The sequence below is a fragment of the Suricata suricatta genome, chromosome 8 (assembly GCF_006229205.1).
Source record: "Suricata suricatta isolate VVHF042 chromosome 8, meerkat_22Aug2017_6uvM2_HiC, whole genome shotgun sequence".
NCBI classification, from domain to species: Eukaryota; Metazoa; Chordata; class Mammalia; order Carnivora; family Herpestidae; genus Suricata; species Suricata suricatta.
Window position 1 is genome coordinate 26,864,162 of NC_043707.1, and position 13,458 is coordinate 26,877,619.

The window sequence follows — 13,458 nt, forward strand, 5'->3', positions numbered from 1 at the left end:
TCAGTGTCTCACTAACATCTCAGTGCAGTTAAGATAGCATCCAGAAAACCAAAGAAATAGGTTTAGGGCACATCATGTGCTATCAAATGCTAGAGTTTCCCTTCTGGAAGATCACAAGACCTATTGGCAGATTCAATCCTTTAATGGAACGCTATTTTTTTAAGTTTATTTATTTATTTTGAGATAGAGACAGTGCGGGTTGGGAAGGGGCAGAAGGAGAGAAAGAATGCGGAGCATCCCCCATGCTTCCGGGGCCTGACGCCAGGACTCGAACCCATGAAGAGTGAGATCATGACCTGAGCCAAAATCAAGGGTTAAGACACTTAACTGCACCCAGGTGCCCAGGAATGCAATCTTTGAATCTTTCCTCTAGCCTGACCAGATCGTTCTCGCCATCATTTTATAGATAACTAAGAGTCAGATTAATCTGCCTAGTTAAGATCACGAGGCCAGTATGAGACTGAGCCTGGGGCCGTTCACTCCACTGTCTGGCTCTCTGCCAGGTCTCCTGCAGGGACTGGAATAGACCTCCGAGGAACATCACGGGCACAAGCTTGCTAAGCTCAGGGCAGCAATATTTTCACTCTTAGATGGGGCTTCCACAACCTTCTGTCAGTGCATTCTGTGCATGGAGCTCAGTGGTGCTCAGCCTTGACGGTACAGTAGCAACACCTGAGGAGTGTCATAGAATGCCCATGTCAGCCTGGCCCATCCCAGTGATGTCAGAGCTTCCAGGCGGGTGCCCGGTATTCAGACTTTTTGAAGCTCCCCAGTGATTCCGATGTGGAGTCAAGACTGAGAATGAGGGTGTGGCCTGGCTGGGACTGTGGGAAGAGCCAGCTTCCCTCTTAGGAGCTGTAACCGTCACCTTCAAGTTGGAGAGTGAGCTCACCCCTGGGATGTAAAATCAGTGTGTTCCAAGGGGAATTCAGTTTCATTTCTTCCTTCCTTCCTTCCTTCCTTCCTTCCTTCCTTCCTTCCTTCCTTCCTTCCTTCCTTCCTTCTTTACTTCCTTTTCTTTCTTTCTTTCTTTCTTTTCTTTCCTTCCTTCCTTCCTTGTCTTTCTCTCTTTCTTTCATATATATATACATATGAAATATATATGTGTGAAAATATATGAAATATTATATACATATATATCTCCTATATATCATATATGTATATATGATTCCAAGTCCTTTGGAAGGTGCCAGAACTTTGGATTTGGACTATCCAAAGTTCTGCCCTTACTGAGGAATGACTTCGTCTCTGGTCTACAGTTTTATTTTTTTATTACATCTATAATAACGCCTTGTGCACAGGCTGGTGTGCAGAGGAAGGGAAGGAGATGGTGGACTTACCTTCTTTGTTCGGTACTTGGCATACAGCAGGTGTTCAAACATGACACTGTCCCTTTCTCTTCCTTCACAGTTCCCTCTTCTCCCTAGGCCTAATTTAAAATGAATCAATAATCTTAAGAATATTAATAATTTCATGGCTGTCTTTAAAACTAAGGCTGGTGGCCTCACCACGAAGTCCCACCGTTGGGACCAGGGGGGACCCAGAGTAAGTGATAGCTTGTACCATTTTTCTGTTGGCTCAGGCTACATTATTACTAGTAGTACCATTATAATAGCCTTTGTTTAACTTAAGGAATTAGAGTCAAATGTTTAAATCAGTGAGGCTCAACAGAGACAAATATGTGTGTATAGTCTCCATTCATAGATGCGCTAATTGCTTGCCCGACTCACTAAATTCTAATTAAAACCATTCCACCAGATGATTTTTATTTTATTCCTTTCAACTTGTAATTAAAGCATTTACTGGCCAACTATCCGAAAGAAATGAAGAGAATCTGCTTAGGTGTCTGCAGAAGCAAATGGGATGAAGCCCATGAGGTGGGGACTTGCCCGTTAGTGGTTGAACAAGGTCGACTCCTTGTTGACTGGATACAACTTGAGCGGAGGAGTTGGCTCTGCTTTGGGATATTGAGTGAGCTAGATTCCAGCTTAGTCTGAGAATTCATTTCTTCACGGATGTATTGACTACCAGTCTATGCCCAGGAGCAGGACCCTGATGCGAATCACCAGTCCAGGGATATGTTAATGGCAAACCCAAGCCCAGGGGAGGACCCGCAGTCTCAGGATTCTCCGAGGATGCTGTACCATGGCCTTTCCCCCTTGCTCTCATTCTCCTGGTTGGGTTGGTTTCAATACTCTTGTTGTATTAGTGATTCCCCCCGTTAATGGCTATAACCAAATGGGGACCCCCAGAGCTCTCTCACATTCTATTTTCTTCTTACTTATTGGCCCCCTATTCTATCCTCCTAGACACCTGGGGGTTGGAATGAGACAGACACCGCATAGCTAGCTCTAGGTCAGCTATTACACATACTACGGAGGTTGCCATCCTTAATTCAGAGACAGCATTTACAAACATATGAGAACACTGAGGCGCCAGTAGATAAACAAAGACATAAATCATTAAAAACCGGAAAATATAAATGACTCATAAACAAGACCAATGAGCAAAGAAAAAAAGAAACAAACCCAAAACCAGACTCCAATACAGAGAACAAACTGGCAGCTCCCCAGAAGGAAGGTGGGGGAGGGGGAGGGGTGAGATCCGTGAAAGGGATTAAGAATGATAAGCACTGAGTCATGAGTAGAACTGTCAAATTATGATTTATTCATCATATTATATTGTATACCTGAATCTAATATAACCTATAAATTCAATTATACTTGAATTTTTAAAAATGCAATGTTAACAATATGAATGACTAAATATGTTTAAAATGCAGATGAGAACAAGCATGAGTTACTTTTTTTCACCCACTTAACAGCGGGATTATGGTAATTGGTGAACAGGCACATTCCAATGGGCTGATAAGAGTAGCTATGGGTATAAGGCCCTCCACAAACAAGCTCGGGGCCCAGGACAAGGGTCAAACTGGAGGCCCACATGTCATGTGTCTATATATGTCAAAGTCACAAAGAAAGCTAATGAACTGTTAAGTATTTTCAGTCTTCCTACCTTGACAAATAATACCTTTCTAATGAGTTGGATGAACTTTAATTCTTGGATTTCCAAGACTTCTTTCAAGAACTTGGGAGAGGGAGAGTGGGTCCTAGGCTCCCAGCCCCTAGCCTGTCCATACTTTTCCTGCCCCAGCTCCATCTGCATGTGAGCAGCTTTGAGTGTGTGTATGTGGACACATTCAAGATCTTTCCAAGTGCTGACCCCACAAACAGCAGGGCTAGGGGTATGGACAGGGTAGTTGAGGTCTGTTCTTGAGGAAGTGGCCCCAGAGAAGGGATGCTGTAGCCTTGGAAGCAGGAGTGGGAAACTGAGGCAGGCAGTTCCAAGACTCCATGTTCTTGGAGCATGATCTAGGACATCAAGGGTCATGATTCCCAATGCGTTATCTCCTTGGCCCATAAAACCCTTAGTCGATGGGAAATACTATGACCTGAGGAAGGTCAAAGAAGGGCCCAGAAAAGTGTGGGACCAGGGCAGGGACTCTTCTTGCCAAGGTCATTAGTGATGGTATTATCTTTCTAGGAAACAACTAAACAATATGCCTCCACAAATTTAAACTCTTAATAGTCTTTGATCCAGACACCCAATCTTTAATTAGAACTCTATACACAACACTAACCAGAAAAGTGAATTAATATTTCTGTCTAAAATATTGTTTGGTAGTGTGATGTATCATTACCCCCTACACCCCCTAAAGAACCCCACAGCCCAAATGTCTAAGAATAAGTTGATTACTAAGTTATTTATGGTACCATCCAAATAAGGACAATGTTCAGTGTTAAAAATAAATTATTTGATACATAATGTCGGGTGAAAGATTTAAGTGTTTTTATATGTAATGGTGAGCAGTAATTAAAAAAATGGATCAAGGTGTGAAATTTTCCATACATCCCTTGAAGTATAGAAAACATATTTTTTTTAATTTTTTTTATTTTGAGAGAGAGAGAGTGAATGCATGTGAGCAAGCAGGGAGGGCATAGAGAGAGGTGGGGGAGAGAGAGAATCCCAAGCAGGCTCCTTGCTGTCAGTGCAAAACCCAGTGTGGGGCTCCACCAGCCAACCATGAGGTCATGACCTGAGCTGAAATCAAGAGTCAGACGCTTAACCAACTGAGCCACCCAGGCGCCCCAAGGAAACATTTAAATATGACTATACCAGAAGAGAATATTAACTGCTGTGGTATAGTGGGTAAGACTGAGGGAATGAATGACAGGTAATATTTGTCTCTTAATGTTGGCCTTTGTTTGGAAAATGTTCTAAACGACATCTCACTAATTTTGCTCTCAAAAATAAAACAATGTACAAATTATTTTATATGTTTGGAAATAGCACTGAAAAACACAGTAGAAGTCATTGTCGTGGATCTAGAATTTGGGTGGGTTCATAGGTGCTTCTTACATGGTTAAAATAAATAAGTTAATATACAAACAAAGTAAGCAAGGACTTCTAGTTTGCGGGGAGAAATGATTAAGATGTGTCATGAGCCAGAATGATGATTAATCTAATCCTGGACAGCTGAGGTCCATGCACACTCATACTAAATTTCATAAACTGAGGATATAAATGAAATCCAGGGCCAAAAAGCAAAGGAGAAAGGAAGATTGGCTGCCTATACGGTAAACAGAGTCAATGGGCGGTTTTTCTCCTGAGCGTCCTCACTGGCAGGTACAACAAAGAAAGGCCACCATGGACAGCTCTTTCTGTTTCTCATCAGCACCTACTGAGGTAGGCCAGTTCGCAGGATGCTGTGTTCATCTGTCATTTGCAGTCACACACCTTTCTAGAAGGTGTCCTTATCTCTCTATTACTTGTTCGGTTTATGAGAGTCATTCAATAAAGGCAGGTTGGATTCAGCTCTTTCTGACATTTAATATGCCTGCATGTCAGCTGTTGAATGGAGACATCTCTCTGTCCTCCCACGGCCCAAGAAGGCTCAGAGTTTCCCTGAACTGATGTTTCACAGCCACTAGAGAGGAAAAATTGTTTGTCCTACTCTGAAGCTGGGTACGGAGAATAGCTTATGGGACAGTCTGAATGGGGAAAATCAAGAGGACGTAGGATATCTGTGGGAAAAGGTTTGCCGGAGGAAATTTTCTGAGCACAGTGCAGGAGACGGTGCTGAGTTCCTTAGTCCCAAGACTGCCATTACTTATGAAAGGCACGTTCAGGGTCCCCAAGACCCCCCTAAGGTTTAACCATTTGCTAGAGGGATTCATAGAGTCACTGACAGTCACAAGATGCAATGTTATGGTTTATTATGGTAAAAAGATGAAGATTAAAATCAGCCAGCGAGCTGGAGGGTTCCACACATGGAGCTTCCGGTCATCACCTTCTGGTGGAATCATGGCAGCACTGTCTTCTCCCAGTGACAGGGTGTGACAGTGTGCTTGGGGTATTGCCAACCAGGAAAACTCACCTGAGCCCTCAAGTCCAGAGTCTTTATCAGGGCTTGGTCACATGGACATGTGGGACCACTCATGTGGCTTGACCACAGTCTGGGGCTCTTCTAGAGTTTGAGCGCATACTACTCAGTCCAAGGCCCTGCCCATAAATCACATGCAGTGACAGTGAGGCTCAAACAAAGATGCTTATCAGGCAGATCATTCCAGGGGTTTAGAGATTATCTCCTAGAAGTTAAAGAAAAGCCCAGATCTCTCTTTGGGTAAAGTTAACTCTTTTTTTTTATGTTCATTTATTTTTGAGAGAGACAGAGCAGGAGTAGGGAAGGGGCAGAGAGAGAAGGAGACCCAGAATCTGAAGCAGGTTCTAGGTTCTGAGCTGTCAGCACAGAGCCTGATTCAGGGCTTGAACCCATGAACTGTGATATCACCTGAGTGGAAGTCAGAAGCTTAACCTACTGAACCACCCAAACACCCTGTTAATTCTTTTTTTTTTTTAACGTTTATTGATTTATTTTGAGAGAGAGAGAGAGAGAGAGAATCCCAGGCAAGCTCTGCACTGTCAGCGCAGAGCTTGATGCAGGGCTCGAACTCACAAACCATGCGATCATGACCTGAGCTGAAACCAAGAGTCAGGACGCTTAATCGACTGAGCCCCCCGGGTGCCCCTGGGTAAAGTTAATTCTTGACTACACAGACAGACATACTCAGATCCTCTAAAGCCAGTTGTATGAAGGTGTCATTTGGACTGTTGCACGCTTCAGGGAATCTTCATGGCTGCCCCCCTTTCTCACCCTTTCCAGGGCGAACAGTCCAGACCTGAAACAACACCAGCCTTGTGGAAGCAGCGTTTCTAAAGAGTGGTGTTGCAAGCAGAGTTCCCCAGAGAGCAATTTCTGAGATGTAGCCATACATGCGCCATGTTTATTAAGGGTACCTGGGGGCGGGGGAATGTTAGCCCCACAAATCCCTACCTTCAGATCCCCATAACCTGTGAATGTGTCACCTCACATGGTAAAAGGGATTCTGCAGGTGTGAATAAGTTAAGAATCTTGAGAAGGGGATGTTTGCCTGGATTATCTGGATGAGTCCAATACAATCACAAGGGCTTTTACAGCAGGGAGGGTCAGAAGTCGGGAGGGGTGGACAAACAAGAAGGAACTGTGACAGTAAAAAGTAGAGGGCTTCAAAGGAGGTTTCCAGATGTTTGTGTTCCTGGTTTTGAAGAGAAAGAGGCCAGAAGCCAATGACGAAATCAGTCTCAAGAAGCCAGGAAAAGCAAAGACCTAGTATCTCCCGTAAAGCCTTCCAAAGGCCTGTAGCCCTGCCAGCATCTTAACTGTAGCCCAGGGAAGCTTCCAGAACTATCCTACATGCATGCTGTTTGAAGCCACCGCGTTTGTGGTCTTTGGTTACAACAGCCATTGGAAAGCAATGCAGCGCCCTTGGGAGGGTGAGGAAGCAGGTGTGGGGGACAGAGAAGTCTGCAGAGACACTGAGGTTTCCAGGGCAGCCTTGACCGACTGTCCGGGAACTCTGCAGTGAGCGAACCCTCCAGAGCTGTCTGATGAGGCTGTGCCGGCCAGGCCTCCATGCCCCTGTCTCCACCGGCCAGTGCTGCAGTAGACGAGCCGGGGAAGTGGCCTGCTGGCTGGGACCCCAGCTTCCCGGAAGGGTGATCTGGCCAGTAAGTTGGCGTGTGGCCAGACATCCCACTGCCCAGTAAGTTGGCGTGTGGCCCCAGTCCTCCCGGCTCCCCCCAGCTTCCCCCTGCTCGGGTCAGAACAATCCAAAGGAGACAAGTCCCCTTGTTCTCTTTTTGGGGCAAAAGCATTTTTGTGAAGGTTCCAGTAGAAGTGAAGGCGCCAAGCACTGTTAATGAATTCAGGCAGGAGCAGAAGACGAAGGCCATTTATAGGAGGGGCTTATTGGTGCTCACCCCAAATTTGTGGCTCTTCGGTCTTTTATGTTTGCATAAAGGGGCCCAGGTGGCTGCTGAGATACAGCCCTCAGAACAAGTCAGGGCAGTGGCTAGGGGAGGGGAAAACAATAATAGTAGCAGCCCATACTTGTTATTGATTATCGTAACCCGTTCGGAGTGCTTTACCATTTTGCTAATCCGGAGGGTGGTCAGCTGCCTGCAGCCCGCAGGAGCTCATCAGAAATGCAGACACTGGGGCGCCTGGGTGGCTCAGTCGGTTAGGCGTCTGACTTTGGCTCAGGTCATGATCTCATGGTTCGTGGGTTCAAGCCTTGCATTGGGCTCTGTGCTGACAGCTCAGAGCCTGGAGCATGTCTTCAGATTCTATGTCTCCCTCTCTCTGACCCACCCCTGCTCATGCTGTCTCTCTCTCTATCTCTCAAAAATAAATAAAACATTAAAAAAATTTTTTTTAAGAAAAAGGAATATGGACCCTCCAGCTTTACCCCAGAGCTACCAAATGAAAGCCCATCTTAACAAGATCTCCAGGTAATTTATAAGCCCATTAAGGGTTGCAACATACTGCTTTCTATACATTAACTCTTTAAATTCTCACTTAAAGCCCTAGGAGGGCGGTGTTACTGTTATTCTGATTTTACAGATGATGACATTTGGGTGCAGAGATTAGGTGATTTGTGGAAGGTGCCCCAGCTGGAAAGGGGTGCACCAGTATTGGATTGAGGTAGTCTGTGGTAGAATCTGAGCTCTTTTTCATTCTTTTTAAAGTTTATTTACCCATTTTGAGAGAGAGAGAGAGAGAGAGAGAGAGAGAGAGAGAGAGAGAGAGAGAGAGAGAGAGAGAGCGCCAGAGAAAGGGAGAGACTGGATCCCAGGAAGGCTCTGTGCTGATGCAGGGCTCGAACTTGCGAACTGTGAGATCATGACCTGAGCTGAAATCACGAGTCAGACACTTAAGTGACTGAGCTGCCCAGGTGATCCCAGAATCTGAGCTTTTAAGGATTCCTGAGCCAAAAAATAAACCATGCCTTTGGTGTTATGCAGAGCTGAGTTCATATATCAGCTCCTTCTTCCTGGCTGCGTGCCTCCAGACAGGTTGCTTAACCTCTCTGAGCCGCTGCTCCTGCGTCAGTAAAATGGGTCAGGAGTAGCATGCACTTCACAGAGCTTTTGTGAGCAAACAAAGAAAATGCTTGTGAAGCACTTAGCAGTCGGTGTTCATTTGTGTTGCCACATCGGGTACCGTCCTCAAGGCTGCCACAATGCCGTCCTTGTTATCAGCCCCATCACCATTGTCATTGTCAGCAAGAGATGGCCAGGATGAGGACCGGGGTCCCCGGGGACAGGACGTGCAGGAACTCAGGAGAAAGCCCCCCCAGGTGGAGTTCCACCCCAGTGCTGACAGCCGCCTTGATGCACTAACCACAGGACCGACTTCTTCGACCTCCCCCAAGTCGCGGCGAGGTTTGTGACTCGTGTTCTAGACTGTCTGCCCACCCAGAGTTGATAGCCAGGACCGAATATCTTCCTGGGATAGTTAACTCGAAGGCAGTGTTCTCCCCCAAGTGGCAGTTGCTGTGGAAACAGGTGCCCCTCAAGGACCAGGACAATGCCAGCAGAAACTTACTCCTCATCTCCTAGAAAATAATTGTCCACTTCCTTCTGTGCTCGTTATTCCCAGGTGATGTTTGCCAAAAAGGCACGCACCATCTGGCCCCACCCTGACGGTCACCTCTCTCTGTGGCTGTCGGAATGACTGTGTCCTCTGGCTTGTATCTGCGTCTTTGCAGTCAGTGGCTCATGTGGGCTGGGTTACAAGTGACAATGAGTCTGTGAGGTTGATTTTTATTGATCTAGCCCTGGGTGTTCTTGCAGCTCCTTGCTAACACCCCCTTATGTCCTGGGCCCCCTCAAATGCGCACTTGCCACCCTTATGTAAAAGAGAGCCAGAGTGTGCGAGGCTTTGTTTAGCACGGGAAGGAAACTCTCTAGGAAGGGAACAGAGTTGTGCAAATGGCTCTGTTTCCGGAAGTTTGCCCTCCTTGCAGGTGGAGGGGTTCTGTTTGGATTCAGGATCCTCACTGTCATGAGTCTGCTTGGAATTCTCTTTCTTTCTCTCTGCCCCTCTCCCGCTCACATGCACATTCTCTCTCTCTCTCTCTCTCTCAAAAACTATATGAGCTTCAAAAATGTTTAATTTTAACATGCTTTTTTGTTTCTAAGATTTTTAGGCTGAATAACACTATACCTTGCAAATAATGAGCCACATCTGTAATTCCTCTCTCCCTTTTCTGAGGCTATAATCTTCTGTAACTCCAGATACGGATGCGTTCGTGGTCTGTGTACATACATGTGCTTGTGTTTGGGTGGACACACATACCTGAATGCATGTCCACACGTGTACCCATGTTTGGAATCCATCTCTCTATCCAGGTTCGTTTTATGTTCCCTCGCCCGGATACTTTCGGAGGTAGGCTCTCTGAGCCTTTAGCAGCTCAGTAGCCCACATGCCCGGACCACTCCACACACCCTGTGACATCACTTTGCAGGGAAGCCTACGAGGTTCTTAGGGGCCCAGGAAAAGGAGCTGACCAGATACCTAAGGAGGGTGGACCCAGCTGCTTCTCATGATTCAAGTTCCAGAACAAGCCATGCACCGTGGGGAGCCCTGTCTCAGCCAGGTGACAGGAGGGAGGTGACAGATGGCATCCTTGTTTCTCCGCTAAACCCTCCTCCACACAGAGCCCCACTTCAGCCTGCTTCTTACCTCCACTTGCTGTTCTGGGGACTGTGCTCATATGAAACAAAGCTTGCTGCCAGCTCTTCCTTCCGAGCAGGAGGGGTCCTCAATTAAGCCTCTGCCAGAAAACCGCCAATCTGCTCCCTCTGTTCCCCAGCAGCCCACCTCGCCTCCCTGCATCCTGCTCCTTAACTGCTCTCCCAGGCGACATCCAGCCCAGGCACCAATGACATCTACCGCACGAGCCGCCTGGATGCCAGGAGCAAAGAGCCCACAGGATCGTGAGAACCGTTTGCTTTGATGGAGTGCCTTTCATTCGAGGATCTCCAAGCACCTTTCAGACAATTAAATGTTATTGTTGTAAATGGGGAAACTGAGGACTAAATAAATTAAGCCTTTTCCTCCGAGACACATGGCTGAGGACGTGAAGAATCTAGCCCACCTGCTCTTCTCTTTTCAATCCTTCCAGAAGAATGCAATTTACAAGCTGGGAAGTGAGGCCATCACAAAGTCACAGAGCTCATTTTCTTCTTCTCTCCTTGACTTCCCTTCTTCCCGCACTGGCTCCTCCTCCTCCTCCTCCCACCAAGGGTCTGCAGGCACTGAGCATCCGAGGGTCCTGCCCTCACGCCATTCCAGTGGAGAGCTGGGCTCCAGGAAAACAGGGGCAGGACGCTCATTGTTCCATTGAAATTTGTTCCTACCTCAGCTTAATCCATTCATCATGTGTGTGTGTGTGTGTGTGTGTGTGTGTGTGTGTGTGCACGTGCGTGCGTGCCTGTGTGTGCATGCTTGTACGGACACAGAGATATCTTCTGCGGGTCTGGTCCTACGGATATCAGAGAAGACAACACACATGTGACTTCTGTCCCCTTGAGCTGGCAGCAAGTCCCATGCTGATACTGTGCCCACCTCCATCTGACACTGACACAGCCAAGGGGAGGAGGTCTTGCTTCCTCTCTTCTAAACCAAACCACTTAATTGCTACTTCCACCCACAGGAAAGGGTGAGCCAAAGGGCCAGTAAGTTCCTGGGATTATACAGAGCATTCTGTTTATGAAAAATATCTTATTTGGGATGAGAAAGACCATTACAGTGTTGACATATTTTTTCCAATAATAAGTCTACATAATAATTGTAGTATGTATTGAAGAAAACAGCTACTACATATATGGGGTATATATATACATATAATTTTTCTCAGCCAGCAACTATGATTATCCCCTTATACAGATGAGGAAACTGAGGCATGGAAATGTTAAAAAGTTATCCTGGGTATTTCATCAGGCATGAACTTAGGATTTTAAGTAATCGATCATGAATTCATTCCAGAACTCTGAGAAGTTGCAAAAGTTTCCACGAGGAAAAGCAGGTTTGGGAGATTAAGCCCTTGTTTAAAGCACACAGCCTGCAAGAGGACAACATAAGTGGAACCAGGGCTGGCTGTCCCCACAACCATGGCTCTTTATACCAGTGTCCCCTCTGGACATCAAGAGGCCACCCTCATGCTACTGTCCATGCAGTGCTTAGCACGGTGTTGACTCACCAGGACTCACCATTCTATAAACACTTGCTCAGTCTTTTTTTATTGCACTAGTAGATCCTAAATTACATCCCGATTTCAAATTCCATTATCCACATTCCTGGGAGTAATAGCATGGGGAATTCAAAGGAGTGTATAGTGACTTAATCCCCGATGTTTGCTCTAAAAATGCATTTGTGTATTTATGTTTGAGTGTGGATTTGCTGTTTGTGGGATTCATGTCACTGAGGCTATGGCCTGATGGTCTGACTCAGAAGGAGCTCAGAATAACCGTATCACTGTCTCCTCAGTGTCTCACTGTTTCTGCCTCCCACAGGCATGTCATTTTGTACCCTGAAGTCACGGACTGGACATTCTGGTTGTCCTTGCCTTCTGAAGGGCTCCTGTTTGATCATAGGGTGAATCTGACAAGTGATTTTCTTCCTCCTTCATTCCTTCCTCTGTCCCTCCCTCCCTCCAATCCTTCCTTCTCTTCCTTCTTTCCCTCTCTCCCTCCCTCCTTCCCCTCTTCCCTCCTTTCTTTCCTCCCTCCCTCCTTTCCTCCTTCCGTCCCTTCCTTCTGTTCCTCCCTCCCTTTTCTCCCTTCCTCCCTCCATTTCTTTCTAAGGCTTTTATTATCCTTGTCAACATTTCAGAAATTAGGAGATTTTGTCTAGAAGTATGGCTTCTCCTGAAAAACTCTAATATCTGCCAACACAAACCCCGCCCTTGCACTTGGCGGTTAGCTGGAGCTATTTAGCGAACGGCTTCTCTTCTCGAGAGGCTGGTGCCCTGCACGTGATCTCAGTCTTCACCACACACTGCATCGTCTCCCCAACACCAGGATTGAGTGTTGGTTGCCACCCATCCTCACGCCTGTGCGGATTTTTCCCTACTCCCAGTCAGTTCCACTCAGTCCCGTTATAGGTCCAGCAGCAGAGGCGCTTGGGAATGTGAGCCCTGTCGCAGATGCTGTGAACCACCCGGGGTGGGAGGCAGGACGCGGGAGCTGTCACAGCAGTCCATCACATGGTCCACCTGCCGCGTGTCTTCTCTGTGCCGGGGCGCCAGTGAGCGCGGCATGAGATGGAATGCCTCTGCGCCTTCCTCCAAGCCCGTAGAACTTACCAGCTTCTCTCAAGCAAGCCAGGAAGAGGAAAATCTTTATCTTGAAAGCTAAATGCCACAGGAGTCCCCTCCATTTTGAAACTTTTCAAGGGTGCCTGGGGGCTCTGTGGGTTAAACGTCTGACTTAAGTTCAGGCCATAATCTCGATATTCTGAGTTCGAGCCCTGCATCAGGCTCTGTGCTGACAGCTCAGAGCCTGGAGCCTGCTTCAAACTCTGTGCCTCTCTCTCTCTTCTCCTCCGCTGCTCATGCTTTGTCTTTCTCTCAAAAATAAACAAACATTTAAGTAAAGAAAGAAAGAAAACTTTTCAACTAAAATAATGCCCTTTCTATTAAACCACTTCATAGGGAGTCAATAGTCCCCATCAAAGTGGTGATGTTTGGTTGGAGGGAGAAGAGAAGAATCCTATGCCTTAGTCAATGCCGATGTGTGTAAATAGGATCATCAGTGCCACTGTCAGAGGAGTTGGAACTGAAGGTTCCCAAGAACTGGAGAGCGCTCTGTCTTGCCATGGCCACAAGTCAGCAGACCAGTTAACTTGTGTCAGGACATTGACACATGTTTCTGCCAGTTTGGGCAGAAATTGGCCTTCTAGATGGTTTTTTGTGGGGGGTTGAATTAGCGTTCCCAACTCCTCATTCTCAGAAGGGAATTTCCATCTCCATGCCTCTTTTCTTATAACTTTGCAATACCTTCCACTAGAGTCTG